This window comes from Mustela erminea, chromosome 1 (assembly GCF_009829155.1).
Source record: "Mustela erminea isolate mMusErm1 chromosome 1, mMusErm1.Pri, whole genome shotgun sequence".
NCBI classification, from domain to species: Eukaryota; Metazoa; Chordata; class Mammalia; order Carnivora; family Mustelidae; genus Mustela; species Mustela erminea.
In genome coordinates, this window is record NC_045614.1 from 95,643,389 (window position 1) to 95,671,359 (window position 27,971).

Genomic DNA, 27,971 nt, shown 5'->3' on the forward strand with positions numbered 1-27,971 from the left:
GCAGCAGATTCTGTCTAGCAAGGCAGTGTGCTCCCAAGGGTCCTCCCGGTCACCATGCAGTGCCCTTAATTATGAAGGAGTTCTACACAAACGGGAGTGAGATCCCAGTTAGCTTCTCAAGCACTCTAGTATTTGCCTGCAAGTGTGGGCAGTTGTGTTGAGTGTAAAGAACAAGAGAACTCCCAGTCTGGGCTAAGAACACCGGAAGGCTCTGGGTTCCTCAGGCACTCTGAAGGAGGAATATTCTGTGCAAGCTGGAAATACTTTTGTTCCCACAGGAACTTTACAAAGCTCCAACAGCATGTCAATAGCTCATTATCATGGTCATGTAAAAATGGAAGCATAAAGAAGAAAGCTGAGTTCACACAGAACCAAGCGCTGATGGATGCTTGCGGTAGAATGGATAGCCTCGCGATGATGCGATAAACCATGAACTCGGACTCGAACCCAGCTCCCTAGTCAGTCCGGCACCCACACCTGGGCTGATGAACAGAAGGAAAGTAATTGTGTAAGTGGTTCTGAAAGTGTAGGCCCCAGACCAGCAGCTTTCAGCAACACCTGGGAACTTACTAGAAATGTAGACGATCTGGCCCGGTCTCAGACCTACTGAGTCAGGAATTCTGAGGGAGTCCCCATAATTGTTTTAACAAGTCCCCCCTTGTTTTAACAAGCCCTCCAGGAGACTTTAGTGTTCTCTCAAGTTCGAAAACCTCTGTGTTAAAACATGTAAGTAAGAATAAAAACCCCCACCATGTGCAGGTAAATGGCAGCTTACTCTGTTCTCATTTGTAAGACAGTAGTGGGCAATCCGGGCAGAGCTGTCCAGGTCCTGCTCCCTCCTTCTGGCATCTGATTAATGAGGATCCTTCAAAGTCTGGAACCCAGGGACCCCAGCGCAGAGGTAGGAAACCTTGCCTCCCTGGGAGGACAATGGGGTCGCTGTCCCTCCCCTACCTTCCCCGAAAACATATATAAAATTATGCATATATGTGCATTCTTCTAGAGACTATCCTACTGTATCAGATTCTTAGCGTACCACTGTGCTTTATCCAACAGAAAACTGAAAGTTGAACCTCTTTTTTCTGACTTCAGGCCATTCTGGCAGTTTCACAGCCACTGAGAGCCGGAAGAGGAAATGAAAGAAGCAAAGATCCATTTTTCTAAGAAGCTCTGACAAAATTCTTCATATGGTTGACACATCCCTGAACCCGCCCCCACAACATCCTGAGGGAGGGGGATGGCCACCCTTCTCCCAGTTCCCCCACATGACTAAGTGTGTGACCCACACATGACTCACTCACCTCCCACCCCCACCGTGATTTGCACCACCTGCTTCTCGGGCCCCAATACCCTGGTCCAGAATTGGTGAAGTGGGGAGGGGATAATCAGGATGCTTGATAGCACTGGGACTGGCTTGCAGCCTGCTGCTGGGGTGGAAGGCTGGCTGGGAAAGGCGGGCAGAGGAAGGATGTGAGGCACGTTGCAAAGGACCTTGACGTCTGAGGTCCCTTCTCGAATTCATAACCACCTGGGCTGCAAAGTGCTGGGTGTTAGCATTAATATCACTTCTGGAGCTTAAGGGGGAAAAAAAAAACAGAGAATCTGGTGCAGTTTGCTTGGGTTCAGTCCCCACGTGATTCAGCTCCACAGTCAGGGCTGAGACCACTGGCTGGTTCCACTTTATTCTGGTCCCTTTTCAGTGAACATCGCTTAATAAAAGAAACAGCTGCCTGGACGTGCCGGTGTCTGAAGTTACCAAAGGACCCTGGTTTCCCAGCCCTTTGTAAACAAACAGTTGACCATAGGGACTCCTCTTTCCATGATGGCAGGTCCTCTTGGAGCCTGGCTTGCCTTGTTATTCATCTGGTCACAAACTACAAGCTCACATCATCCCTTCCATTTTTATATCCCCAGGTCCCAAGGGAAGCCTGCTAGTACAAAGTTGACACTTGATGTTTATTAAATGAATGAATAACTATCAGCTACCAGCAGGGGCCTCCATGCCTTAAGCCTAAGTCAGACTCGTCCCACAGCGTCCCAGCTCTGAAGTTCAGCCCCTGCCTCAGTTTCCACAAGGAAAGCTCGCTCTCAGCAACCATTCCTGAGCTCTGCTGAGGACTTGGGGGTCCCAAGGATGTCCCCTCCGCTGTCAGGGCTTCTCCCTTGTCATGGAAGACCCCCTCCCACCAACACCAGCCACCGAGTCAGCTAAGCAGCCACCCTTCAGACTTCCTCACCGTGCCTGGTTTACTTCCTTTTGCCACAATCCCATAATGCCTTCCAAGGCCGTAATACTATTCTGACAGTTACTAGGGTGACTAAAGTTTCCAGTCTGCTCAGGACTAAGGGTTTTCCTAGCACGTGGGCCTTTCAGGGCTAACAACACAACAATTGGTCACCCTACTAGTAAGAATCAAATTTTTCAGCTTGTTCTATAACAACAATACTAACAACTCTAAACTAGGCGGTGGTTCTCGAACAATTACCAGCCATCCTATGCACCTGGGAGGCTGGTTGAGACACAGGATTTCCCGATTCAGCAGGTCTGGGGCCCGAGGATCTCACAACTGCCCAGGGATGTGAGGTGGCTGGTCTTGTAGCACAGTCCGAGAACCCCGATTAGCTAACACGTATCGTGCCTTCAGTGGAGGGCTTGGCACGGGTACGTGCACGACGGGTCCTGGTGAGGGGAGAATGTTCGGTGAGGTGCTGACGGTAGGCCAGACACTGCTATTTGTATGTATCATCTCATGAATCCTCACAGGCCCTCTGTGAGGTAGGCGATACGATGCTTATTTTCCAGCAAGAGAAATCGAGGTCCGGGGACTGCCTGGTGATGGAGACTGATTTGCACCCGGTTCTCTCTGGCTAAGGCTGGCGTTCGGTTTATATGCCCACCCCCGCTACCCTGAAGACAAGCTGCTCCCAGCTAGCCGCACCACCCTTTTTAATTTTAACTTGTCGGAGGAAAGTCTTGCAGTGAATCTCCCACATCCCCGCCTTCTTTCAGTAAGCGAAATGCAGATCAACTTCCCGTGGGTGACTCAGCAGCAGCATTTTGAACCCAGATCACAGACATTTTCCAGAACTTCTGCACTGGACCTTCCCCCAGAGACAGTCTTTAGTCCTGTCCCTCCTGCCCCTTTCTCCAGCCTCCTCCAAGCCTGGCCAGCCCAGCCCAGCAGTTAGTAAAGTAGGATCCCAGAGGCTTCAAGTCTGGGGTCCTCCGTCCTCCAGCCCAGGGGAGCACCCCATAACTAGGGATCCCATGGGCCTCCACATTGGTCCTACTCCCCTGAAGGCTGCCTGGGGGAGCCCTTGATGCAGGGTCTTATAACTGCCTTTTCTGGGACGATCACAGATCTTCCCCACCACCAGATGAATCCAGACTTCTGTTCCCTATTTGTGGTTGTCAATGCTGAACTTGCCAGTATTACAGGTACCCAGAGGCTGTGTAAGTAGGGGGTAAGAGCACACTGCCCAGGTCTAACCTAGCTATGCTGCTGCTTGAGGATTTGGGGCAAGTTGCCTGACTACTCTGTGCCTTGATTTCCTCATTTGTCAGTTTGGGTGGATGATAATATCTCTACTTCCTAGGGCTATTGGGCTATTATTAGGTGTGAATTAGAAATGCACACTTAGAATAACGGCTGGCATGTAGAATCTGTATTTAAATGTTAGCCAATATCCCAGAATCCCATCAGTAAATGTTTCTGGAGTGCCTCCCAATAACTCCAGCCACCATTTATTGAACACTTTGCAAGCACCTGTCATTGTGCTTTGCGTGGGTCACCTCATGTAAGACTTGGAGGAGCTGGGTGACTTGCCCAAGCACACAACCCTAGTAAGTGAAGATCCCAGTCTAGACCAAGCTGCCCTGCATGGACCCCTCTGCCTCCCTTGCAGGGCAGGCCCTGGGCGGGCCATCAGTGGGAAGGCTCGGCCTCACCCCATTGCCCTCCTTCCCTTGGATGGCCATTCTGGAAGTCTCTGTACTGTTCCCCCATCCTCCAGCCACATCTCCTGCCCTCCTCCTCTCCCCAGCCTGTATCACTCCCCCTGCACCAATGCTCTTCTAAAAGTTGGCCTCCCCAGTCCACTCACTCTGCCTGTCATTGTCTCCTTTCCTGGTCCCAGGGCTACTCTGAACTCTGCTCTGACCAAGCTCCCCTTACCAATCAAAACAGATTTGGCCTTCACGAGAAGCAATTTGGCATCCTGCCCTCAGAGGCTTAAAATCCTCCATCCAAAAAAAGTCCTCTCCAGGGATCCTCTCCTAAAGAAATCATCAAAGATGCAAAGAATTATGAACAAAGATGATCTTTGAATTTATAAGCCAAAAAAATTGGAAATGATCTAAGTGAACAATAATTGGGGAATGATTAAATAAATAATGCTATATCCGCAGAATGGAGAATGACCCAGCTATTAAAGAGATGTGTGACTCAGTGTAAGAAATACATATTTCCTGTCCTTTCGCCTGCCCTGAGAGTTATCATCTTTGTCAAAATCTTTGCTTAGTGGAAACGTGAAGAAGATGGCATCCAATTTCTTTCATTTTCATTATTTTGACTACCAATAAGAATGGTTATTTTTTCAGATTTGTTAATTTTTATTCCTTATGAATTGCCTATTTATGCCCTTTCTTCAGTTTTCTTTGGATATTTCATTTTTCTTAATTTTTAGTTTCTATTAACTTTATTGACCACTTATATGTCATATTTATTGCAAATTTTCCCTAGCATGTAATTTCTTTTCATTTGTTTTTTTTTTACACTGTAGATATTTTACGTTTTATATGTTCAAAACTATCATTTTCTCTTTTATGGTTTTTGTCTTTGATGTGATGCTTACAGGATCTTTTCTCATCCAAATAGTATTTTCTTCTAATACCTTCATACTTAATACCTTTTTTTCCAGGTGATTTCCTGCTCATGAAATAATAAAATGGAAATGTCCATACCTCATACCCTTATAGTGAAGATTAAATGAGCTGATTCACAGCAAGTTCTAGAAACAGCAACTGGCTCATAGTGGTACTTCTGTCACTGTTAGCTATTATTAATTGCAACTAACTCACAGGAAATTTTTTCTGGAGGTAGGTGTGAAATAGGTTTTGGTTTTGTGTTGAGCCAGAGTTGTCCCAATGCTGTGTGTTTGATCATACATTTTGTCATCAAAAAGCCAGTGGCTGGAATGCAATCTTTGTGTTGACCCCAATTTCAGGGGGAATTCCCTTTACAGAGCTATGGGCTGGGGAGGAAGGCTGCTCCAAAGCTCCCTGCTCACCTTCTCATCCTGTACTCTCCCCCATTCCAAGGTCAAGGCCTGCGTCACAACAGGTTTCCTAAGTAGGGTGCAGACCCAGCACATGCTCAGCCTGCCATGTTCTTTCCCAGCTCACGTTCAGCACCACATGGCCTCAGTCTTTCTCCACTTTTCTCTCTCTTCTCTTTGTTCTCTGGGGCCAATGAGACTCAGGTTTTCTCCAGCCGCACTCCCACAGGTCACTGAGTCTCCTCAGCCGAGGTCCCCACAGCCCCTAACCCAGCTGGTGAGCCACATAGGAGCCAAGAAAGGACAGGCCCTTTGTCCCCAAAGGGTGGCAGTGAGGGGGGTGAGGGGGGTGCTCTATCCCCTGGGGGTCACCCAACCAGTCTTTCTGGCCACTGCCAATTCCTGGGTCCCCTAACAGCCAGCTTTCCTCTGTCTGAGGCTCAGTGTTAACCTTCCTTCTTATAATTCACCTCTGCAAGAAAGTGTACAAGTGACATATTTTCTCAGATAAGCATACTATCAAAAGTTGGGGAAGAAGGGTGCCTGGGTGGCTCAGTCGTTAACCATCTGCCTTTGGCCTCGGGTCATGGTCCCCGAGTCCTGGGATCAAGCCCCTTGTTGGACTCCCTGCTCAGCAGGAAGCCTACTTCTCCCTCTCCCACTCCCCTTGCTTGTATTCCTTCTCTTAGTGTCTCTCTGTCAAATAAATGAAAATCTTTTTAAAAAAGGAAAAAAAAAAAGGTTGGGGAAGGAGATGGGATTTTTTTGACAGAGAGGTCTTTATTGATCAGGCAGAGCTGAAATGCCGCTTTTAGAGGGCTCTCTGAGTCCTGGGTGCAACCAGTGGCGTCCTGGGGGAGGGGGTAGGGCACTGCCGACTGGGCATTTGTGTGAAGGGCGCCCTCTGACCTCCCCAGCAGTCCAGGCCTGCGGAGCGAGGGCTTCCACGCCGTCCCTTCCCCCAGGCCGCGGGAGGAAGATGTGGAACTCCTCTCGGGTGAGAAACCGGGCTGCGAAGATGTAAGTCCCGCGGTCCTGCCGCGACTCTGAGCGCGTCCTCCCTGCCAGCCCCTAACTGGGATCGTCCCTCTGACTTTGGCAAGCTATCTTAACTCTATGGGCACAGGTTCTATCGCCCGAAAAACGGAGCTCCCCTGAGAACTTGCTGCAGGGGGTGTCGAGGATTAAATGAGTTGATGCATTCAAAGGGCTTACAGTAGTGTGTGGCACACGCGTAGAAGGTTCTGATATGCGTAGTTGCTGTTTTCAGCATCACTAGCATTAGCCACGGCAGCAGCCGCGATGTTACCCCCATCCGAGGTGCCCCGGGGGCGGCAGCGCGGGAAGCCAGGCGGTGTCCCTCTCGTCCACCAGGGGGCGCCATCGTAGAGCGCATGGGCCGCTCCCCAGGCTCCTCGCAGCGCCGCTGGGCGGGGCCGCCTCCGTCCCAACAAACTTCAGAGCGCGCTAGCGTGGGTCCCTGCTGTCACGCCTGCCTCCGGATACCTGCCCTGCAGGGCTGCTTGAACCCAGACTAGCGTACACCCCAGGGACCCAGGCTCTGGCCTCTGGCCCTTCGTATGAGGTGCCGCGTGGGTCACGCAAGCCGAGAGGCCTGCTCAGGAACTGTTTGCTGATCCCCCGGACCTAAACACCCCCACCAGAGACCCGGCTAGCTCCTTCTGAACACCTGCGGACAGCCAAGTCTAAACCCTGCAGGACTGACCTCAAACACCTTCTAGAAATAGCTTCATCTGCTTCAAGGTTTCCAGGTGGGTACAAGGAAATTGGGGGATGGGGGGCAAAAGGAGTTTCAGGAAGGCTCTTCTTGCCTTGGTTCTCCCAGGGCTCCACACCCATTTATTGCCCTCCCAACCTGCCATCCACTTGGGAGATCCCGAGTCTCTGACCTTTGTCCTTTGGCAACCAGCATCTCACACTGTTGTATGAGGACCTCCTGCCTCAAATCACAGATGGAGCCTATTAACAGGACAGACTCCAAAGCTCCGTGTTGGGCGCGTGGTTCTCAGCGTGCGGTCCCAGGACAGCTGCTACCCGTCACGCTGGCGGGGGTGGGGGAGGGGCTCCAGACCCAGAACTGTGGGGGTGGGGTGAGCGACCCCTACCTTAACAAGCCCTCCAGGAGATTCTCCTGCAGTGGGAAGTTTGTAACTCCCAGGCCCGCACTCTCCTCTCTTCTGTGGCCGCAGGATTGCTCTCCACAAACGTCCCCAGATCTCCCTCCAGAGCCCTGGTGGGTTCTAATTCATCATTTCCAAGGGGCTGCAGGTTTTGTCGGTGGTGTGATTTTGGGGTTGTGAGGTGCGCCCGCGCCCCTGACATGGTTGTGATAGGTGTTAACCCGTTTGACAAGGCTCAAAGCTATTGTGGTTTTCATTTTCATCTTGATGAAAGTGTGTGGTGTTTTCAGTACAGTTGCTTGTGACAGTCAACTTGACAGATGATCAGAAATCGTGATTTGTCTTGTTTCCAACAGCTGTACTGTTTTTCTCCTCTAAGGCAAGGGGAGGTTGCCTGGAGACACTGTGGTGGCCATGTTCTGGAGTGAAAGGAGAGGAGGCACAGCCCTGCTCCCGCCCATCCCCTCCCCCATCCCCGCCACACCCCACCCCCGCTGAGGTGGAGAGCCCTGCCCTGGGGAAGTTCCAGACCTGGGATAGGAGCAGTGTGGTGCCTGGGGGAATACTGGGTACTGGCCCATTCTTTAGGAAGCACACAATCTCAAAGAGACAGATAACCTTTTGGCAGAAGTGTGAAAAATTCATTCCTTTCCCTCCCAGTGACCAGCAAGAGAGAACTCAGCACCACCATCCAAATCCCTCCAAAAACACGCAGTGAGAGAGAAAAGGTAGAATTATTTTCCATGAAAAAGGGGCTGTTGGCGTATGTAAACAAGGCTCTACTAATGATGCTAGAAGACTCCAGAAAATATTTTTATTCTAATTGTAAGTAAACTTGTTTCTCTGAAACTCTCAACACAGTTCTCATGATTTTTTTTTTTAAATAATTGTGTAAATAGAAGTATAGCAGATTGAATAGTGGTCCCTCAGAATATATGCCCAAGTCCTAACCTCCAGTACTTGTGATTGTGACTTTACTTGGAATTAGGGCCTTTGCAGATATAATTAAGTTAAAGATCTTTTGATGAGATTATCCTGAAATTAGAGGAAGTCCCAAAAATCCAATGTCTGTTGTCCTTGAAAGAGAAAGGAGATGAGATCAGGGAACACACAGATGTATAGGCCTTGTGAAGATGAAGACAGAGAGTGGAGGAATGTGTCTAGAAGTCAAGGAACACTCAGGATTGCTGACAGCCACCAAAACCCTGGAGGGAGATGTGGAACAGACTCTGGCTGAGAGCTTCCAGAACAAACTCGTCTTGTCAACACCTTGATTTCAGACTTCTGGCCTCTAAAATAAGGAGAGAAGAAATTTCTCTTGTTGTAAACCACCCAGTTTGTGGTCATCTGTTGCAGCAGCCCTAAGAAACTAACACAAGAACATATGTTTGGGAACCCTGGGTGGCCCAGTCCATTAAGTGTCTGCCTTTGGCTCAACTCATGATCGCAGGGTCCTGGGATTGAACCCATGGGTTTTCTGCTCAATAGGAAGTCTGCTCCTCTCTCTCCCTCTGCCCCTCCCCCTGCTCATGCTCTCTCTCTCTTTCTCTCTCAAATAAATAAATAGAATCTTAAAAAAAAAAAAAAAAGACTCAAGATGAGCAGCTGTAGTTGGAGCTGCCCTAGTCTGGTAGCAGATATAGGTGAGGGTTCACTTTAAGGAAGGCCTGCATTTCTAGCCTCCAACTGCAGCAAAGCCATGTGTGTATTTCCTATGAGTGAGGGGTGGGCCCCTGGAAGGAGGTGGTATTTAGTAGAGACTCCCTATCGTAGGCCAAAGGATAGCCAGAGGGTTAAGGGGAGAAATCCACACTGCCTATTGGAGGAGGCATTAACTGGGTCAAAGGCTCTAAGGAGAGGGAGCCACAGTTTGGCTGAGCCCCCCTCAGTAAGTGTCACACAGTTTGGCTGAGCCCCCTTTACTTACTTACTTGCACTTACTGAGCCCCCCTCAATAAGTGTCACTCAGTGGTGACACTCCAAAGTCACCAACACCAGGTGACAATGCACCAAACTAGCAAGACCTTTCTGTTGCTCATCTCTGCTCTCCTAGAAGGCCCCAATGATTGTTAGTTTTATTTGTCAAGCTGACTGGACCATGCGGTGCCCAGATAGTTGGTTAAATGATACTCTGGGTATGTCTCTTAGAATGTTTCTGGACGAGGTTAGCACTTGAATCTGTGTACTGAGTAAAGAGGGTTGCCCTCCCCAACGTGGATGGGCATCATCCAATCCGGGAGAGCTGAAGGAACAAAAAGGCAGAAGCAGAGAGAACACGCACTCTCTGCAGACTACATGAGCTGCGACAGCAGTTTTCTGCCCTCGGACTGAGACTTACTCCACTGGCGCTGCCGATTCTCAAGCCCTCAGACTTGGACTGAACTACACCCGGCTCTGCTGGGTCTCCCAACTTGCAGACCCATAAGATGGGACTCCTTATTTTGATGTAGCCCAATGGTTTCCACTATCAGTGAACCAATTCCTTATAAAATTGTTGTGGAGAGGCACCTTGTGACTCAGTCAGTTAAGCATCTGCCTTCAGCTCAGCTCATGATCCCCCAGGGGTCCTGGAATCAAGCCCCTCATGGGGCTCCCTGCTCATTGGGAAGTCTGCTTCTCCCTCTCCCTCTGCTCCTACTCCCCCTGCTTGTGCTCTCTCTCTCTGCCAAATAAATAAGTAAAATCTTTTTTAATAAAAGATGCAGATATAAAGACAGAAATATCTCTGAATACAGAGATACAGATATGGTTTTGTGTCTCTGAAGAGCCTGGACCAGTACTTCGGAAAGAGGTGGCATCCCTGTCCCCATGGCAGATGTTCCAGTCTGAGGCAGAGCTAAGGGAGAGGGCAATTTGAATTAGATAAAAGTTTCAAGCTTAAATATTGGATCCAATGGTATGACTAAAACAAAACCGTTCTTAGAGTAAAAATTATGGGAAAAGCTATGCAAGCTGCCCAAGATTTCATCCAGAGTGAGGGAGGGGTCACCTAGACTGTGGGCTTGAAGGACAGTGGGAGGAGGTTGCTTTTCCATTTGTACCTTGTTGCTGAGACATCTGTGCAATCAGCTGTTCCACCAGGTGTGCAAGTGTAGCTCAGGAGGAAGACAACTTAAACATCACATGGTCAAAGCTATGGATGCGGGGAAGACATTTGGTAAAATTCAGTACACATCCCAATAGAAAACACTCGATAAAATAGGAATAGAAAGAAACTCCCTAAAATTTTAGACTATGTGCCTGATACCAGTAACTAATATCCATTTTTTTTAAGATTTTCTTTATTTGAGAGAGAGAGAGAGAGAGCATGAGAGAGGAGAAGGTCAGAGGAAGAAGCAGACTCCCCATGGAGCTGGGAGGAGGATGTGGGACTCGATCCCACATGATCATGACCTGAGCTGGAGGTTGCTTAACCAACTGAGCCACCCAGGTGCCTCCATTTTTATTTTAATATTTCAGAAAAGCACAAAGGAAAACAAATCATTCATATTCCCATCACCTAGAACTTATAAGTGGGCAAATTTGCTTACCGTTTATTTTTAAGAATAATTATTCTGCTGTATAATACATGTTTGTAAAAAAGAATTCAAACAATACAGAAAAGTGCAATAATAAAAGTGCAACAACTAACCAAAAACAGTCATTATTAATATTAGGTAAACATCATTCCAGGTGTCTTGCAGAACACATTTACAGGTAGAAGGTTAGAGATAACGTACACATACACATGGAGGTCTACGGTTTAATTTCACTTACATTTGCATTCATGTTCATGGGAATATTGGTCTGTAGTACTCTTTTCCTGTAATGTCTTCATCTGGTTTTAATGTTAAGGTAATACTGGCCTTGTAAAATGAATTTGGAAATGTTCTATACTCCCCCACCATTTTTTTTTATTAAGCTCTACACCCAATGTGAGGCTTGAACTCATGACCCTAAGATCAAGTGTTGCATGCTCTACTGACTGAGCCAGCCAAGCACCCCCATATTTTCCTCTTTGTAAAAAAACTTTTATGTAGGATTGGTATTTTCTTTTTAAAATGTTTCGTAGGGGCACCTGGGTGGCTCAGTCAGTTAAGCAGCTGCCTTTGGCTCAGGTCATGGTCCCAGGGTCCTGGGATGGAGCCCCACATCGGGCTCCCTGCTCAGCGGGGATCCAGCTTCCCCCTCTTCCTCTGCAGCTCCCCCTGCTTGTGCTCTCTTTCACCACTCTCTCTCAGATAAATACATACATAAATACATAAATAAGTAAAATGTTTCATAAGCTCCATTAGTAAAAGGTGTGGAGTTCTTTTGTGGGAAGTTTTAAATTATAAATTTAATGTTTGAAATTATGATAAGACTATCCAAATTTTCTGTTTCTTCTTAGGCCAGTTTTGGCAGTTTTTGTCTTTGTTCATTTCATCAAGTTTGTTCAACTTACTGGAATAAAGTTTTTCATAATATTCCCTTATTATCCTTTTAATGTCTACAGAGACTATGGTGATGTCCTCTCTTTCATCCCTGATACTAATATTTTATTCCTTCTTTCTTTTTTCCTTGGGCAGTTTAGCTAAAACCTTATCAATCTTATTGGTATTTAATTTAGTTATTTTTGCTAATCACATTTATTTATTTGTTTATTTTATTGAAGTAAAAATAACGTGCAATGTTATACTAGTTTCATGTGTACAATATATTGATTCAACAATCTATACAATACTCAGTGCTCATCAAGACAAATGTAGTCATCATTCAACATTATTGCAATATTATTGACTACAGTTCCATGCTGTACTTTTCTAAAGATTTTATTTATTTATTTGACAGACAGAGATCACAGGTAGGCAGAGAGGGAGGCAGAGAGAGAGGAAGGGAAGCTGGCTCCCCGCCGAGCAGAGAGCCCAGTGCGGGGCTTGATCACAGGACCCTGGGATCTTGACCTGAGCCAAAGGCAGAAGCTTTAACCCACTGAGCCACCCAGGCGCCCCATGCTGTACTTTTCATCTCTGTGAACTATTTGTTTTATAATTAGAAGTTTGTGCCTCCTGATCCCCTTTATGTATTTCACCCATCCCCTCATCGGCCTCCCCTCTGACACCCACCAGTCTGTTCTCTGTATTTAAGAGTCTGTGTTTTTTGTTGTTGTTACTGTTCATTTATTTTTCAGATTCTGCATGTAAGTGAAACCATGTGGTATTTTTCTCTCTCTGCCTGACCTATGTCCTTATATCACTTAACATAACACCCTCAAGTCCATCCAGGCTGTCACAAATGGCAAAATGTCCTTCTTTTCTGTGGCTGAGTAATATTAAGTTGTGTGTATACTCCACATTTTCTTTATCCATTCATCAGTCCATGGCCACTTGGGCTGCTTCCATATTTGGTTATTGTAAATAATGCTGCAATAAATATAGAGGTGCATTAACCTTTTTTAATTACTGTTTTTTTTTCTTTAGGTAAATATCCAACAGTGGAATTACTGGATCATATCGTATTCCTATTTTTCTTCTTTTGAGGAAACTCCATATTGTTTCCACAGTGCTTGCACCAATATACATTCCTACCAACAGTGCACGAGTGTTCATTTTTCTCCACATCCTCACCAGCACTTGTGGGTTCTTGTTTTTTTGATACTAGCCGTTCTGACAGGTGAGAGCTGATATCTCATTTTGGTATTGATTTGCATTATCCTGATGATTAGTGATGTTGAGCACTTTTCCATATACCTGTTGGTCAACTGTATGTCTTCTTTACAAAATATCTCTTCAAAACCTCTGCCTATTTTTTAATCAGGTTGTTTGGCTTTTTGTTTGTTTTTGTTTGGGAGGGTAGTGTTGGGTTGTATAAATTCTTTATATATTTTGGATATTAACCCCTTATTGGGTATGTAGTTGGCAAATATCTTCTGTTCAGTAGGTTGCCTTTTCGTTTTGTTGATAGTTTCCTTCACTATGAAGCTTTTATTTTGATGTAGCCCAATGGTTTATTTTTGCTTTGGTTTCCCTTGCCTGAGGAGACATACCTAGAAAAATGTTGCTATAGCCAATGTCCAAGAGATTACTCACTCTATTTTCTTCCAAGAGTTTTATGGTTTTAGGTCTCACATTTAGTCTTTAATCCATTTTGAGTTTATCTTAGCGTATGATGTAGGAAAGTGATACAGTTTCATTCTTCTGCATGTTGCTATCCAGTTTTCCCGGTATCATTTATTGAAGAGACTGTCTTTTCCCCATTGTATATTTTTGCCACCTTTGTTGCAGATTAATTCACCATATAGGTATGGCTTGTTTCTGGGCTCTCTTACCTGTTCCATTGATTTTGTGCCAGTACCATACTATTTTGATTATTATAGCTTTGCAGTATAGTTTGAAAGCTGAGATTGTAATACCTCCAGCTTCGTTCTTCTTTCTCAAGATTGATATGGCTCTTAGGTCTTTGTGGTTCTAATAAATTTTAGGATTATCTGTTCTAGTCATGTGAAAAATGCTGTTGGTATTTTGATAGGGATTGCACTGAACCTGTAGACTGCTCTGGGTAGTGTGCACGTTTTAACAATGTTAATTATTCCAATCCATGAGTATGGAATGTCTTTCCATTTTTTTGTTTCATCTTCAGTTTCTTTCATCAGTGCCTTATAGTTTTCAGAGTACAGATCTTTCACTACCTTGGTTAAGTTTATTCCTATGTATTTTATTCTTTCTGGTGCAATTGTAAATGGAGTGATTTTTCTAATTTCTCTTTCGGCTACTTCATTATTAGTGTATAGAAATGCAATAGATTTTTCTGCATATTAATTTTGTATCCTGTCACTTTACTGAATTCATTTACCAGTTCTAATAGTTTTTGATGGTCTTTAGGGTTTTTATTTGTTTGTTTGTTTTTAAAAGATTTTATTTATTTATTTGAGAGAGAGCAAATGAATGGGAGGCAGAGACAGAGAGAGAGAGAGAAGCAGGCTCCCCACTGAGCAGAGAGCTCCATGTGGGTCCCCATCTCAGGACCCTGAGATTGTGACCTGAGCCTAAGGCAGATGCTTAACTGGCTGAGCTACCCAGGTGACCCTAGGGCTTTTTAAAAAATATATGTATAGTATCGTATCATCTACAAATATTGACAGCTTTACTTCTTCCTTACTAATTTGGAAACCTTTTATTTCTTTTCCTTATTTGATTGCTGCAACTAGAACTTCCATTACTATATTGAATAAAAGTAGTGAGGGTGGACATCCTTGTCTTTTTCACTGAGAGGAAAGCTGTAGGTTTCTCACCATTGTGTGAAGTTAGCTGTGGGTTTATCAGATATGGCCTTTATTATGTCGAGCTATGCTCCTTCTACACTCTCTTTGTTGAAATTTGTATCATGAACAGCTATTGTATTTTGTCAGATGCTCTTCTGTGTTGATTGAGATGATCATATGGTTTTTAACATTCCTCTTATTAATGTAAAGTATCAAATCAATTGATTTGCAAGTATTGAACTATCCTTGCTTCCTAAATAAATCCCATTTGACTGTGATGAATGGTCCTTTTAATGCATTGCTGAAGTTGGTTTGCTAATATTTTGTTAAGGATTTTTGCATCTGTGCTCAGCAGAGCTATTGGGCTCTAATTTTCTCTTTTTTTGGTAGTGTCTTTCTTTGGCTTTGGTATGAGGGTGATGGTGGCCTTGCAGAATGTATTTGGACGCTTTTATTCCTCTTTTTTTTTTTTTTTTTGAATAGTTTGAGAAAAATAGGTATTAACTCTTCTTTAAATGTTTGGTAGAATTCACCTATGAAGCCATCAGTACTGACTTTTGTTTTTTGGAAATTTTTCATTACTAATTCAATTTCATTGCTAGTAATTAGTCTGTTCAAATTTTCCATTTCTTCCTGAATCAGTCCTCTAATCCTGAAAGATTATATATTTCCAGGAGTTTATCCAGGTTGTCCAATTTGTTGGTATATAATTTTTCAAAATATTCTCTTATAATCCTTTGCATTTATCTGGTGTCAGTTGTTATTTCTCCTCTTTAATTTCTGGTTTTATTTGAGTCCCCTCTCTCAATTTCTTCCTTTATGTCTATTAATGTTTGCTTTTTTTTTTATTTAGGTGCTCCTGTGTTGTGTTCCTAGATATTTATAATTTGTATACAACTTTTGTTGGATATATCCCTTTATCATTTTTGCAATGCCCTTCTTTGCCTCTTGCTATAGTCTTTTTTTAAAAAATTTTATTTATTTATTTGACAGAGATCCCAAGTAGGCAGAGAGGCAGGCAGAGAGAGAGGAAGGGAAGCAGGATCCTTGCCAAGTAGAGAGCCCAATGCCGGGCTCGATCCCAGGACCCAGGGATCATGACCTGAGCCGAAAGCAGAGGCTTTAACTCACTGAGCCATCCAGGTGCCCCTTGCTATAGTCTTTTGTTTTAAAGTGTATTTTATCTGATATAAGTATTGCTACCCTAACTTTTTTATTTTGCTTACATTTGCATGGTAATTTTTAAAAAGATTTTATTTATTTATTTGAGATAGAGCAAGAGAGAGAGAGCACAAGTAGGGCAGAAGGAGAGGGAGAAGCAGGCTCCCTGCTTAGCAGGAAGACTGATGTGGGACTCCATCCCAGGACCCTGGGATCATGACCTGAGCGAAGGCAGATACTTAACTGACTGAGCCAACCAGGCACCCCATGCATGGTAATTTTTTCTATCTCTTTAACTTTTAGTCTGTATGTGACTTTAAGTCTGAAGTGAGTTTCTGTTGGTAGCATATAGATGGATCTCTTTTTTTTAGCCATTCAATCAACTCATGTCTTTTGATTAAAATTTACATTATATATATATATACACATATATATGTATATATATATTTCTTTTTTTTTAAGATTTTATTTATTTATTTGACAGACAGAACTCACAAGTAGGCAGAGAGGCAGGCAGAAAGAGAGGAAGGGAAGCAGGCTCCCCACTGAGCAGCGAGCCCGATGTGGGGCTTGATCCCAGGAACCTGGGATCATGACCCAAGCCAAAGGCAGAGGCTTTAACCCACTGAGCCACCCAAGCACCCCAATATGTATATGTATATTTCTATGTGTAATTATATATATTTGTACACATATATATATCTCACACTTTAAATATAAGAAAGATAAGCTGAAAGTAAAAGGATTGAGAGGGATATACAAGCAGTAAGTACAAGAAAGCTGAAGTGATTATATTCATATGAGACAAATAGACTTTAAGATAAGGACTGTCTGATACAAACAGAGATATTTTATAATAACAAAATGGTGAATTCGTTAGAAATACATAATTATAAATGTGTATATGCCTAATATTAGAGCTTCAAAGTACATGAAACAATATTTGACAGAACTAAAAGAAGAAATAGACAAACCAGCCATTGCAGTTGGAGATTTTAACCCTCCTCTCAGTAACTTATAGAATACCTAGACAAGAAATTAGTGAAGATATGGAAGTTCTTCACAATACCATCTATCTTTTTAGGATTTAATTAATTTATTTATATGAGAGAGAGGGAGAGTAACGAAGGCAGAAGGAGAGAATCTCAAGCAGATTCCATGCTGAGTGCAGAGCTGGACATGGGGCTTGATCTCACAACCCTGAGATCATGACCTGAGCCAAAATCAAGAGTTGGATGCTTAACCGACTGAGCCACCTAGATGCCCCTCAGTCTTCTTGATCTAAATGATATTTATAGAATATGATACCAAACAATTATAGAATATACTTTTTCAAGCATGCATAGAACCCAAATAGACTGTATGCTGGGCCATAAAATAAGACTCAAAACATTGGGCGCCTGGTGGCTCAGTGGGTTAAAGCCTCTGCCTTCAGCTCAGGTCATGATCCCAGCGTCCTGGGATAGAGCCCCGCATCGAGTCCTGCATCGGGCTCTCTGCTCAGCAGGGGGCCTGCTTCCTCCTCTCTCTCTCCCTGCCTTTCTGCCTATTTGTGATCTCTGTCTGTCAAATAAATAAATAAAAAGTCTTTTTTAAAAAAGAACCTCAAAACATTTCTGAGGGTTGAAATCATACAAAGTATATTTTCTAACCACAATGAATTTAAATTAGAAAATAATAACAAACCAACCCCCCCAGCAATTAAAAATTAAACAGGACTTCCAAAGAATCAATGGGTCAAAGAGGAAGTCACAACAGAAAATAGAATAATTTTTTTAACTAAATAAATCAAGAGATTATAATCTATTGAACGTAAACCTGATATAATAAATAAATGTTTGGGGCGCCTGGGTGGCTCAGTGGGTTAAGCCTCTGCCTTCGGCTCAGGTCATGATCTCAGGGTCCTGGGATCGAGTCCCGTGTTGGGCTCTCTGCTCAGCGGGGAGCCCGCTTCCCCCTCTCTCTCTGCCTGTCTCTCTGCCTACTTGTGATCTGTGTCTGTCAAATAAATAAATAAAAACCTTAAAAAAAATAAATAAATGTTTGAATAGTAGTTGATATTAATGAAATTATATCAATAATCAAGAACCTTCCCAGTGAGAATATTATTTCTTTGGTAAACTTTGCCAAACATCAAAAGAAGATAAAATACCAACCATATACAAACTCTTTCAAAGCACAGAGGAAAAAGAAAACTTCATAAATTACTTAAGAGACCAGCATAATCCTGATATCAGAAATTGACAAGAAAAGAAAATTATAAGAACAGAACATTTCAGAACCATATTTTTCATGAACATAGATGTAAAAATTCTAAACAAAATATTAGAAAATCAAATATACAAGTAAATTAAAAGGAGGAATACCTAACAACCAAATGGGTTTTATTCTAGGTATGTGGGGTCAATTATACAACTATAAGCCAATCATCATAATTCACTGCATCAACAGAATAAAGGGGAAAAAGTATATGATTATCACCACTGATTCAGAAAAAGCATTTAATCAAATTCAGGAAACTGATGTAAAAGGGGAAGTTCCTTATTCTGATAAAGAATATCTTTAAAAAGTTACAGCTAAATCATGTATAGTGATAAAAGATTGAACATTTCTCCTCTAAGATCAGGAATAAGACAAAGATTTGCTCTCACTCTTGTTTCATGTTATACCGGAGGTCTTAGCCATTCTAAAATGGTAATGAAAAGAAACAAAAAATATAAAAATCGAAAACAAAGAAGGGAAAAGTCTGTTTTCTGGCAGATAACATGATTATATTTTTTGAGCATTCAAAAGAATCTTCAAACTAATAAGTTAACTTAGTGAATACGAAGCCAATATAGAAAAACTAATTGTTGGCTGGTCTGAGTGCTGTAGTGTTCATCATTAATTGATCACAGCCAGTTACAGATTTCTTTTTTCCTTCTCTACTCCCACTGATTCCCTTGACTAGTCTTAAAAAGAAAAAAAGAAAGAAAAAGAAAAACCAGTTGTATTTCTATATGCTAGCCATAAAGTACTAGAAAATAAAATTTTAAAATCCACCATTTACCATAGCATCAAAAATATTGAAAACCTAAGAATAACTCTTAGAGAAGTTGTTCAAATCCTCTATTCTGAAAGCTACAAACATCCAAAAACAACCAAAAAGCAAAAATACCCCAAATCATAAACTATGGAACTCCTTAATACGTGAATGGATCTAACATGTTCGTGGGTTGGAAAACTCAATATTATTAAGATGTTTTTGTGGGCAAAATTCTAAGATGGCCCCATGATCTCTGCCCTGTGGTATTAAGTCATACTCTCTTGGAGTGTGGGGAGACCAGTGACTTGCTTTTGGTCAACAGAACATAACAAAAGTGATGGGCTGTCACACCTTGATTATTTTATGACATATATACAGGGAGTCCTCACTTTGCACATTAAATGGGACAAGCTGAAACTTAATCAATGGGAAAATGTATGATTGTTCCCAGATCTTTAAAAGTATTTGACAAAGGGGTGCCTAGGTGGCTTAGTTAGTTAAGCATCCAACTCTTAATTTTGGCTCAGGCTATGAACTCAAGGTTGTGAAATCAAGCCAGGCACAGGGCTGCACACTGGGTTAAGATTTTCTTTCTCCCTCTCCCTCTGCCTCTCCCCCACATTAAAAATAAGTGTTTGATGAAACATTAAAAACCCCCTTTGCAAATACCACTAAATTCTACCCCTGAAACTAAAAATACAGTACATATTAACGAAATTGAATTTTTAAAAAGAATTTATTAAAAAATGTTCTTACTGCCAATTATAAATAAACTGGGAAATTAGAGAAATAGTAAAATTAATATTTATATGATATAATCTAAAATATGAAAAGTACTTTCAATAGCTACTACAAGTAAAAATTCACATATCCTATGACAAAGCAAGCAATTCCACATAAGACCAAGAGAGCATAGGTCCACTTAACAATATATGTAAGAATTTTCTTATCAGCTTTATTCATAATAACCAAAAACTAGAAAGAAAATTAAATTTCCATCTTTAGGAGACTGGATCAACAAATTATAGGATATCCATGCAATGTAATATTACATGGCAATTTTAAAAATCTCATACTTGCCATAGCACAGATAAATATTAAAAACTCTAAATTGAGCAACAAGCCCAGATACAGAAATATACTGTTGAATTACTGTTGGATTTAATTCATATGAAGTTGAAGAACGGCACACTAAATCAATGATAACAGAACTCAGACAAGTGGTTACCTCTGGACATGGATGTTACCTGGAGAAGCATGAAGAAAATTTCTGGAGGGATAAAGATGTTCCATATCTGGATCTGGAGACTATACAGATGTATAATTGGTAGAAATTGGTCAAGTTGTACCTTTAAGGTTTGTGTGTTTTACTGTTTGTAAATTATATTTACTAAAAATAAATATATAAATAGAAAGAAAATGCATGTTAAGCTTTTAATACAGTGCTTTGTGCACAGTATGGCCTGAATAAATGCCAGGGTTTTGCTATTTTAAAAACCTGTAGAATGCAGCTATAGCTGTACTTAGAAATTTATAGTTCTAAGTGCATATATTATAAAAGAAAAGAAGTTCAAAAGTAACTATCTTTTTAAAAAGATTTTATTTATTGAGAGAGAGAGAGAGAGCACATGCACATGGGGGGAGGGGGAGAGGGAGAGAGAGAATCTTAAGCAGATGCCCCCCGAGTGCAAAGCCTGATGGGGTGGAGGTCTCACTTGATCCCATGACCCCAAGATTATGACTTGAGCCAAAACCAAGAGTCAGACACTCAACTGACTGAGCCACACACGTGCCCCCCTGCCAAAATTAATTATCTTAACTTCTATCTCAAGAAGTTAGCCAAAGAAAAAGAAATTGCAGCAAAGCAAACCCAAATAAAGTAGAAAAAGGAAATATAGAAGCACAATCATGGAATAAGTAGACATACAATAGAGAAAATAATTGAAGCCAAAAGTGGGTTATTTGAAAAGATTTATAAAGTTGATAAACCCTGGGGCACCTGCATGGCTCAGTCACACAGATGTCTGCCTTTGGCTTGGGTCATGATGCCAAGATTCTGGGATGGGGCCAGATCAGGCTCCCTGCTCAACAGAGAGCTTGCTTTTCCCTCTCCCTCTGCCCCTCCTGCTTCCTTGCTTGTGCTTTCTGTCCCATTCAAATTAATTAATTAATTAAATCATTTAAAAAAAATTGATAAACCCCTATGAAGACTGGTTAAGGAGACAAAAGGAAAAAATATAAAGTATCTATAACAAGAACTTAAGGGGGTGCCTGGGTGGCTCGATTGGTTAAGTGTCCAATTCTTGACCTTACCTCAGATCTTGATGTCAGGGTTGTGAATTCAAGCCCTGTTTAAAAAAGAATTTAAGAAGAAAAGAAGGACACCACTACAGATCCTACAGACTTTAAAAAAAAATAAAAATATTATAAACATCCATATGCCAACATGTTTCAAATTTTAGGCAAAATTGAAAATTTCTTTGAAAACAACTTCACAATTTGTTTCCAAAACACAACTGATCAAGAAAAGAAAGACAATCTTAACAATCTTAGAATTATTAAAACAATGTGATGGAAAATATAGAAGGGTTAGGTTGGAGCTGAAGGGCTGGAGGTAGAAATACTGCCAGCATGGAGATGTGCAATTGGACAGCCTGCTAGTTTTTCAGAAGGACAGTAAGGAAAGAGGACTGTCCATGTCTCACTTAGTCCTTGTCCCTAAAGGGCCAGGCTTGCACCTTGGTCAGCACCAGCATTGATTAGTCAGTGCTGATTGTATCAGGTGGGGTCGAGTTGCAGTGTCAGTGTGGCCTGCCTGAGAGACCTTCCACAGTGGGCATTTCTGTCACTCCTGCATCTGCCAGCTCCAAGAAGATCTGTGGGACACAATCCTGCAACCAAGGGGTCTCCCAGACCGTATCAGTGAAGAGCAATCTTCAGCTGGGTAAATGGATTGGAAGTGACAAAAGACCTCAGGCCAAAGGAAAGCAAACAATTGTGAAACAGTATCTAACATTAGTGTGAAAAGACTCTACATAGAGATCTCTACTGATAAGTAGGACTGCTGTTTGAGGTCAAATGATGGAGTTTACTTCCTTCTACTCATGGGAGGAAGAAGCTCAAGAATTATATCGGATCCCTAAAGAATAGAGTGGAATATGTTAGAAAAAAATATATGTATTAGCTAGCCAGCTAGGCTAGAAAAGCAAAACTAAAACATTAATTTCCCAAGGCAGTTTGTCTTTTTTTTTTTTTTAAGATTTTATTTATTTATTTATTTATTTATTTATTTATTTGACAGAGTCACAGAGAGAGAGGGAACACAAGCAGAGGGAGTGGGAGAGAGAGAAGCCAGCTTCCTGCCGAGCAGGGAGCCTGATGTGGGGCTTGATCTCAGGACCCTGGGATCATGACCTGAGCCAAAGACAGATGCTTAATGACTGAGCCACACAGGTGCCCAGTTTTATCTGTTTTATTCACTGTGACCATCTCCAGTGTTCTAAACAGTGCCTGGTGTGTAAAAGACGCTCCATGAATACTTGTTGAATAAATGAATGAAACAGCCAAAGACAAATGTGGAAATCTGGGAGGAGAATTAAACAGAAAATTGGAGGACATAGACTTCTTTTTTAACAAATAGAAGAATCATTTTTTTTTCCAGAGGATACAGGTAATGGAAAGGATATTGTGCAAAAGTCAAAATCAAATAATTATCAACAGTTTTAGATCTTATTTCCACACTAAAAATCTAATTATTCTAAGTGTGTATAGTCAGAATTTTAATTGCTGACAGATATAAAGCAATTATCCACCCCAACAGGTATAAAAAACTAACATTCCCAGTAACCTACTCTTCCCAATTAAGGAATGATAGTTGCAGTTTTCCTTCATAATACTATGACCTAAAAGAAAATCATCAACACATTTAAGGCTGATCTAATTATAGATTCTAAAATAAAACATTTTGTCTCTTTTCCCTTACAATATATATGTATATAGGCTTTTGGAAAGAAAAAACCATCATGCAAAGAGAAATAAGTCAGTTAGAAAGGGATAAATATTCCACTGATATGAGGTAGCTAAGAATAGTCAAATTCATAGAGGCAGAAAGTATAATAGTGGTTGCCAGTGGTTGGGAGAAGGAGAGTGGGGAGTTACTGTTCTGTGGGTACAGAGTTCCAGTTTGAGATGATGGAAAAGTTCTGGAGATGGATGGTGTGGTGGTTGGACAACAATGTGAACATATTTAATGCTACCGAACCATATACTTAAAATGGTTTAAAATATTACATTTTCTGTTAGTGTGTTTTACCACAGTAAAAAAAAAAAAAAAGACACCTTTGATTTCATTTATTTTTGGTAATCAAAGTACTAGTTTGTAGGTGTCAAGAATGGCAGGAATGGAAATGGAGCCAAAAAGTGGGGAAGTGGGGGAAGGGTGGGAAGATTACTATAGGACAGGGTGAGGCAACATCCCCAGACTTCAGCCTCTAGGACCTGTGTGAGGAGTTCTGGAACCACATCTGTGGGGTAGGAGGCCACAGACCCTGCCCACGGTGAGTGTCTGAGGGAGACCTGGCTGAGACCTTTAACAAAGTGGTCACCTCCATGGCTTTGTCCCCCTCCATGGCCGTGTCCCCCATACCAGGTTGGAGAAAGGGGGGAGCAATTAGAGCCTGACCTTCTGAGATGGCATCAATGGCCATGCTTCTGTGCCCTAATGCATGTGCCCAGGAACTCCATGTTGACCCAGAACAGCGAAGACCCACAGGGCCACTGTGTTCCTGTTTAGGACGTAAGAGCATGTGAGAAGTGAGGGGGCACAGGAAGCACAGACAGGCTGGAGCCGTCAGCGGTGGTCTTGGAGTGGCAGGCAGTGGTCAAATCATGAAGGACATTGCAGGGACATCTTCCACCCTCCCACCCCCAATGATGCCTTCCTGCTGCCACACTTCCTTCACCAGACAGACAGACACACACAACTCTACCACATTTTCGTGATGAAAGTTTGAAATAACTGACTTCTTGGGTATAGCTTGTGCACTTTCCCACCCCCAGCACCCCAAACAGTGCTCTGTAAATGTCAAATTTCAGTGGTTGTGCGGTTTTCAGGCCTGGCTTGGAAAGAGTCCAGGCTAAGGAGCTATGGATTTGCAGCTCCCTCTGTTGCTTTTTATCAGAGGATATGATTAAGAGCCATACTGTTCTTGGCTCAAACACATTCGGGTCTTCATTCTTGTGTGTTCCTTCGCACACATACAGCACCTAGTGCTGGGTACTAAGCTTGGGAACCCAGTGAGTTATCAAGACCCACTGAGAGAATTGACACCCGAGACCTCACAGATGCTCTGGTTAAACCCTTCACATTGGACACAAGGGGTTGCTAAGGTCCAGAGTGGGAATGACATTTGCTTATGGTCACATAGCAAATCATTGCTTAGCGTTCTTAATTTTTTCCAGCTTTATTAAGATATAACTGACACATAACATTGGGTAAGCTTAAGGTATACAATGTAATCATTTGACATATGCATATATTGTGATATGATCACCAAAATAAGGTTAACACATGTACCACCTTCCCTGGTTAGAATTGTGTGTGTGTGTGTGTTGAGAAATTTTAAGATCTATGCTCTTAGCGGCTTTCAAATTTGGAATACTGGGTTTAAAACTATGGTCACCATGGTTATACCTTATATCCCCAGAAGTGTTTCTGTGTTTTTTCAGTGATGATATATAAAGGACCAACAAGCATATGAAAAGGCACTGAGTATTACTAATCACTAGGGAAACGCAAGTCAGAACCACAATGAGATACCTCTATGCCCATTAGGATGATTACTATAAAAAAGAAATGACAACAATGGAAAATAACATGGGCTGGTGGAGAAAGTGGAGGCTTGTGCATTGTTGGTGGGGATGTGAAATGGTAAAACCTGTGGAAAACAGGATGGTGGTTTCTCACAAAATTAAACATAGAATTACCATATGATCCAGCAATTCCACTTCTGGGTTTACACCCCTCAAAATGGAAAGAGAGTCTCAAAGAGATATTTGTATTCCCCATGTTCACAGTGGCGACATGTGGAAGCAACCTAAGCACCAGATGAATGGGTAAGCAAGATGTGGTGTATACACACCATGGAATATCATTCAGCCTTTAAAAGGAAGGGAATTGGGGGCACCTGGGTGGCTCAGTGGGTTAAGCCTCTGCTTTCGGCTCAGGTCATGATCTCAGGGTCCTGGGATCAAGCCCTGCATCGGGCTCTCTGCTCAGCAGGGAGCCTGCTTCCCCCTCTCTCTCTGCCTGCCTCTCTGCCTACCTGTGATCTTTCTCTCTATCAAATAAATAAAAATCTTTAAAAATTTTTTTAAAATTTAAAAAAAAGGAAGGGAATTTTGCCCTATGCCTTTAATATGAATGAACCGGGGCACCTGGGTGGCTCAGTGGGTTAAAACCTCTGCCTTCAGCTCAGGTCATGATCCCAGGGTCCTGGGATCAAGCCCCACGTCGGGCTCTCTGCTCTGTGGGGGGCCTGCTTCTCTTTCTCTCTCTCTGCCTGTCTCTCTGCCTACTTGTGATCTCTCTGTCAAATAAATAAATAAATAAAATATTTAAAAAAATATGAATGAACCTTGAGGACATTATGCTAAGTGAAATAAGTCAGTCATAGAAAGACAATTCCATGTGATGTATATGACTTATATGAGATATCTAGGTTAGTCAAAATCATAGAGACAGAATGGTGGTTGCCAGGGGGAGGAAGGAGGGGACACGGGTTTCAGTTTTGTGAGATGAAGAGCTCTGGTGATGGATGGGGTGATGATTGCACAACATTACTCAATACCATCAAACTGTGCACTCAAAATGGTTAAGATAAAAAATCGTTATATGCATTTTCTCACAATAGAAAACTATAATTATACAGATAGTATTTAAGTACATCCTTGTTGTAAAAAGTCAAACAATATAGACCAAACTAAAGTCTTCCTTGATGGCCTCCCCATCAAAATATATAGCTTTGTACCCATGTGTCTTATTGAGTCCTCACACCCCCGTATGATTTAAGTATTACTGTGATCTCCATTTTCCAGACGAGGAAACAGAACCGCAGAGAATTTAGGGACCTTCCCCAGAGCCAGGAAGTGCTCGAGTCTAGATTTCAACTCAGGCACATGGAGGACAAAAGCCATGCTCTCACCAGAGTGTTCTTTCAGCCTCCTGCATGTCTAACTCTGCTGGACCTACAGGGCATCAGAGTTAGCCACTGCCCTCAAGGCAGTCCCAGTCCAACGGAGTAGGCAGACACAAAGAAAATTATCCTAGCCCCACATGAAAATGCAAAAGCAAAGCTAATGACATCTACACAGCAGAGGCTACTTATCTTTTTGTCCCAAAGGACAGGTGCTTTTATGAGATGTTAAGTTTTTAAAAAAAAAAAATGAAATCGTAGGTACCTCTTTAGCCTTCTTTTTTATTTCGGTCTCAACACAAATGTCTCCCTCTCAGCCCTTTCCAAATCACCCTGGCGAAAAGAGCCCCCCACCCTCCACCAGTCACCCTCACCCCCCTCACTGCATCATCTTCATAGTGTTTTTCCTTACCTGCTATTCTCCTGTTCTTTGTCTTCCTAGAATGTCAGCTCTGTAGGAGCAGGGATCCTGCCTATTCTGTTCACCCTGAGTCTCCTGCACCTAGAACAGTGCCTGGCACATAGCAGTTAGCAGTATTAGTTTCCAAGGGCTGCCATAACAACATACCACAAACTGGAGGGCATAATAGAGACATTTATTTTTTTCACTGTCCTGGAACTAGCAATCTGAAAGCACAGTGTTGGCAGAACCACACTCTCTCTAAAGGTTCTGGGGAAGACTCCTTCCTTGTTTCACCCTTGCTTCCTGGTTTATAGCTGCATCTTTTCAGTTTCTATTATTGTCATCACACGACCTGATTCCTCTGTGTCTGTTTCAAAATCTCTGGTTTACAAGGACCACATATAAATTTAAAGTCCACCCTGATCCAGTGTGATCTCATCTTAACATGATTACATCTACCAAGACCCCATTTGCAAATAAAATAACATTTATAGATACCAGGGATTACGGCTTCAACATATTTGTGGGGGTGGGGACACAATTTGGCCCACAAGAGTAGCTAATAAATATATTGAACAAATGATCTCCTGTTCTCCAAAAAAATGCTATAATATGATAAACTCTCAAATAAATTCAAGCAGAGGCTTTGGAAGGCATCATTCTGCCCAGGTTTTGTGATGATCAAACAGTACATAAAATGTCTTTTGCTGGGGTGCTTGGGTGGCTCAGTGGGTTAAAGCCTCTGCCTTTGGCTCAGGTCATGATCCCAGGGTCCTGGGATCGAGCCCTGCATGGGCGGGGTGGGGGGGTCTCTGAGGGGGGGGGGTCCCTGCTCAGCAGGGAGCCTGCTTCCCCCCCCACCCCCACCTGCCTCTCTGCCTACTTGTGATCTCTGTCTGTCAAATAAATAAAGTCTAAAAGGAAAAAAAATGTCTTTTGCTGACGATAGTAACTGGAGAGTCCAAATCAAGGGAAATAATGGCTTCAATGTTCTAGGCACAGATTCAACCTCAGGTGGGATATGAAGTTTCTAGGTGTCACAATATCAGTGTTCTTACATATTTAATCTATGAGAGCGATTTAAAGGCATTGTAAATAAAGTTTAGACAAGAAAATCAACCATCATCCCACTACCCTAACATATTCTGGGGAAAATTCAGGAGGGGAGCTTTCCAGGCAGTGGAAACACAAGTACAAAAGCCTTGAGGCATCCATGAGCTTGGTGTGTTCAAGGAGCAGAGAAAGCAGTGCAGCAGGGGTTAGCAGTGGTCCACAGGATGATCCGAGTCTCTTGCTGGACATCTCTGTGGGTGTCCATCAGCTCACAAACCAGCAACCTTCCATTATCTGAAGTCCTCCAAACACCTTAACTTCCACACCCCCTCTGCAAGGACACTAACCCACAAAAAGGATGTGGTGTGGACCTGTTGTGTGTGAAGAAGGGGGGATGATGGATACAGTTGGGTCCTCTCTGGGCATTTGGAATTGGGACAGGATAAGAGTCAAACAGTCTCTGGAAAGTTCTGTGACCCCGGAAGCTGTGGGAAAGGTG

General features: G+C 42.6%; 1 protein-coding gene and 1 long non-coding RNA gene across 3 annotated transcripts in view; one reads left to right on the forward strand and one right to left on the reverse strand.

The window, feature by feature from the left end:
- The first annotated feature begins 6,630 nt into the window (after positions 1–6,630).
- The window catches only part of ESYT3 (extended synaptotagmin 3), a 71,482-nt gene continuing 50,141 nt past the window's right edge, over positions 6,631–27,971 (forward strand). The window contains exon 1 of one of the 2 annotated variants that reach the window (XM_032334316.1): positions 6,631–7,049. The gene's annotated coding sequence lies outside the window, so the exon portion shown is untranslated. The remainder of the gene's footprint in view (positions 7,050–27,971) is intronic. The other variant, XM_032334334.1, reaches the window with a different exon arrangement.
- On the reverse strand, positions 8,176–26,852 carry LOC116585150. Its single transcript, XR_004283482.1, has 5 exons — positions 26,429–26,852; positions 21,137–21,171; positions 20,071–20,131; positions 10,408–10,551; positions 8,176–8,709 (listed from the first exon to the last, which is right to left on the reverse strand). It is a non-coding gene; the product is annotated as an uncharacterized LOC116585150 (long non-coding RNA).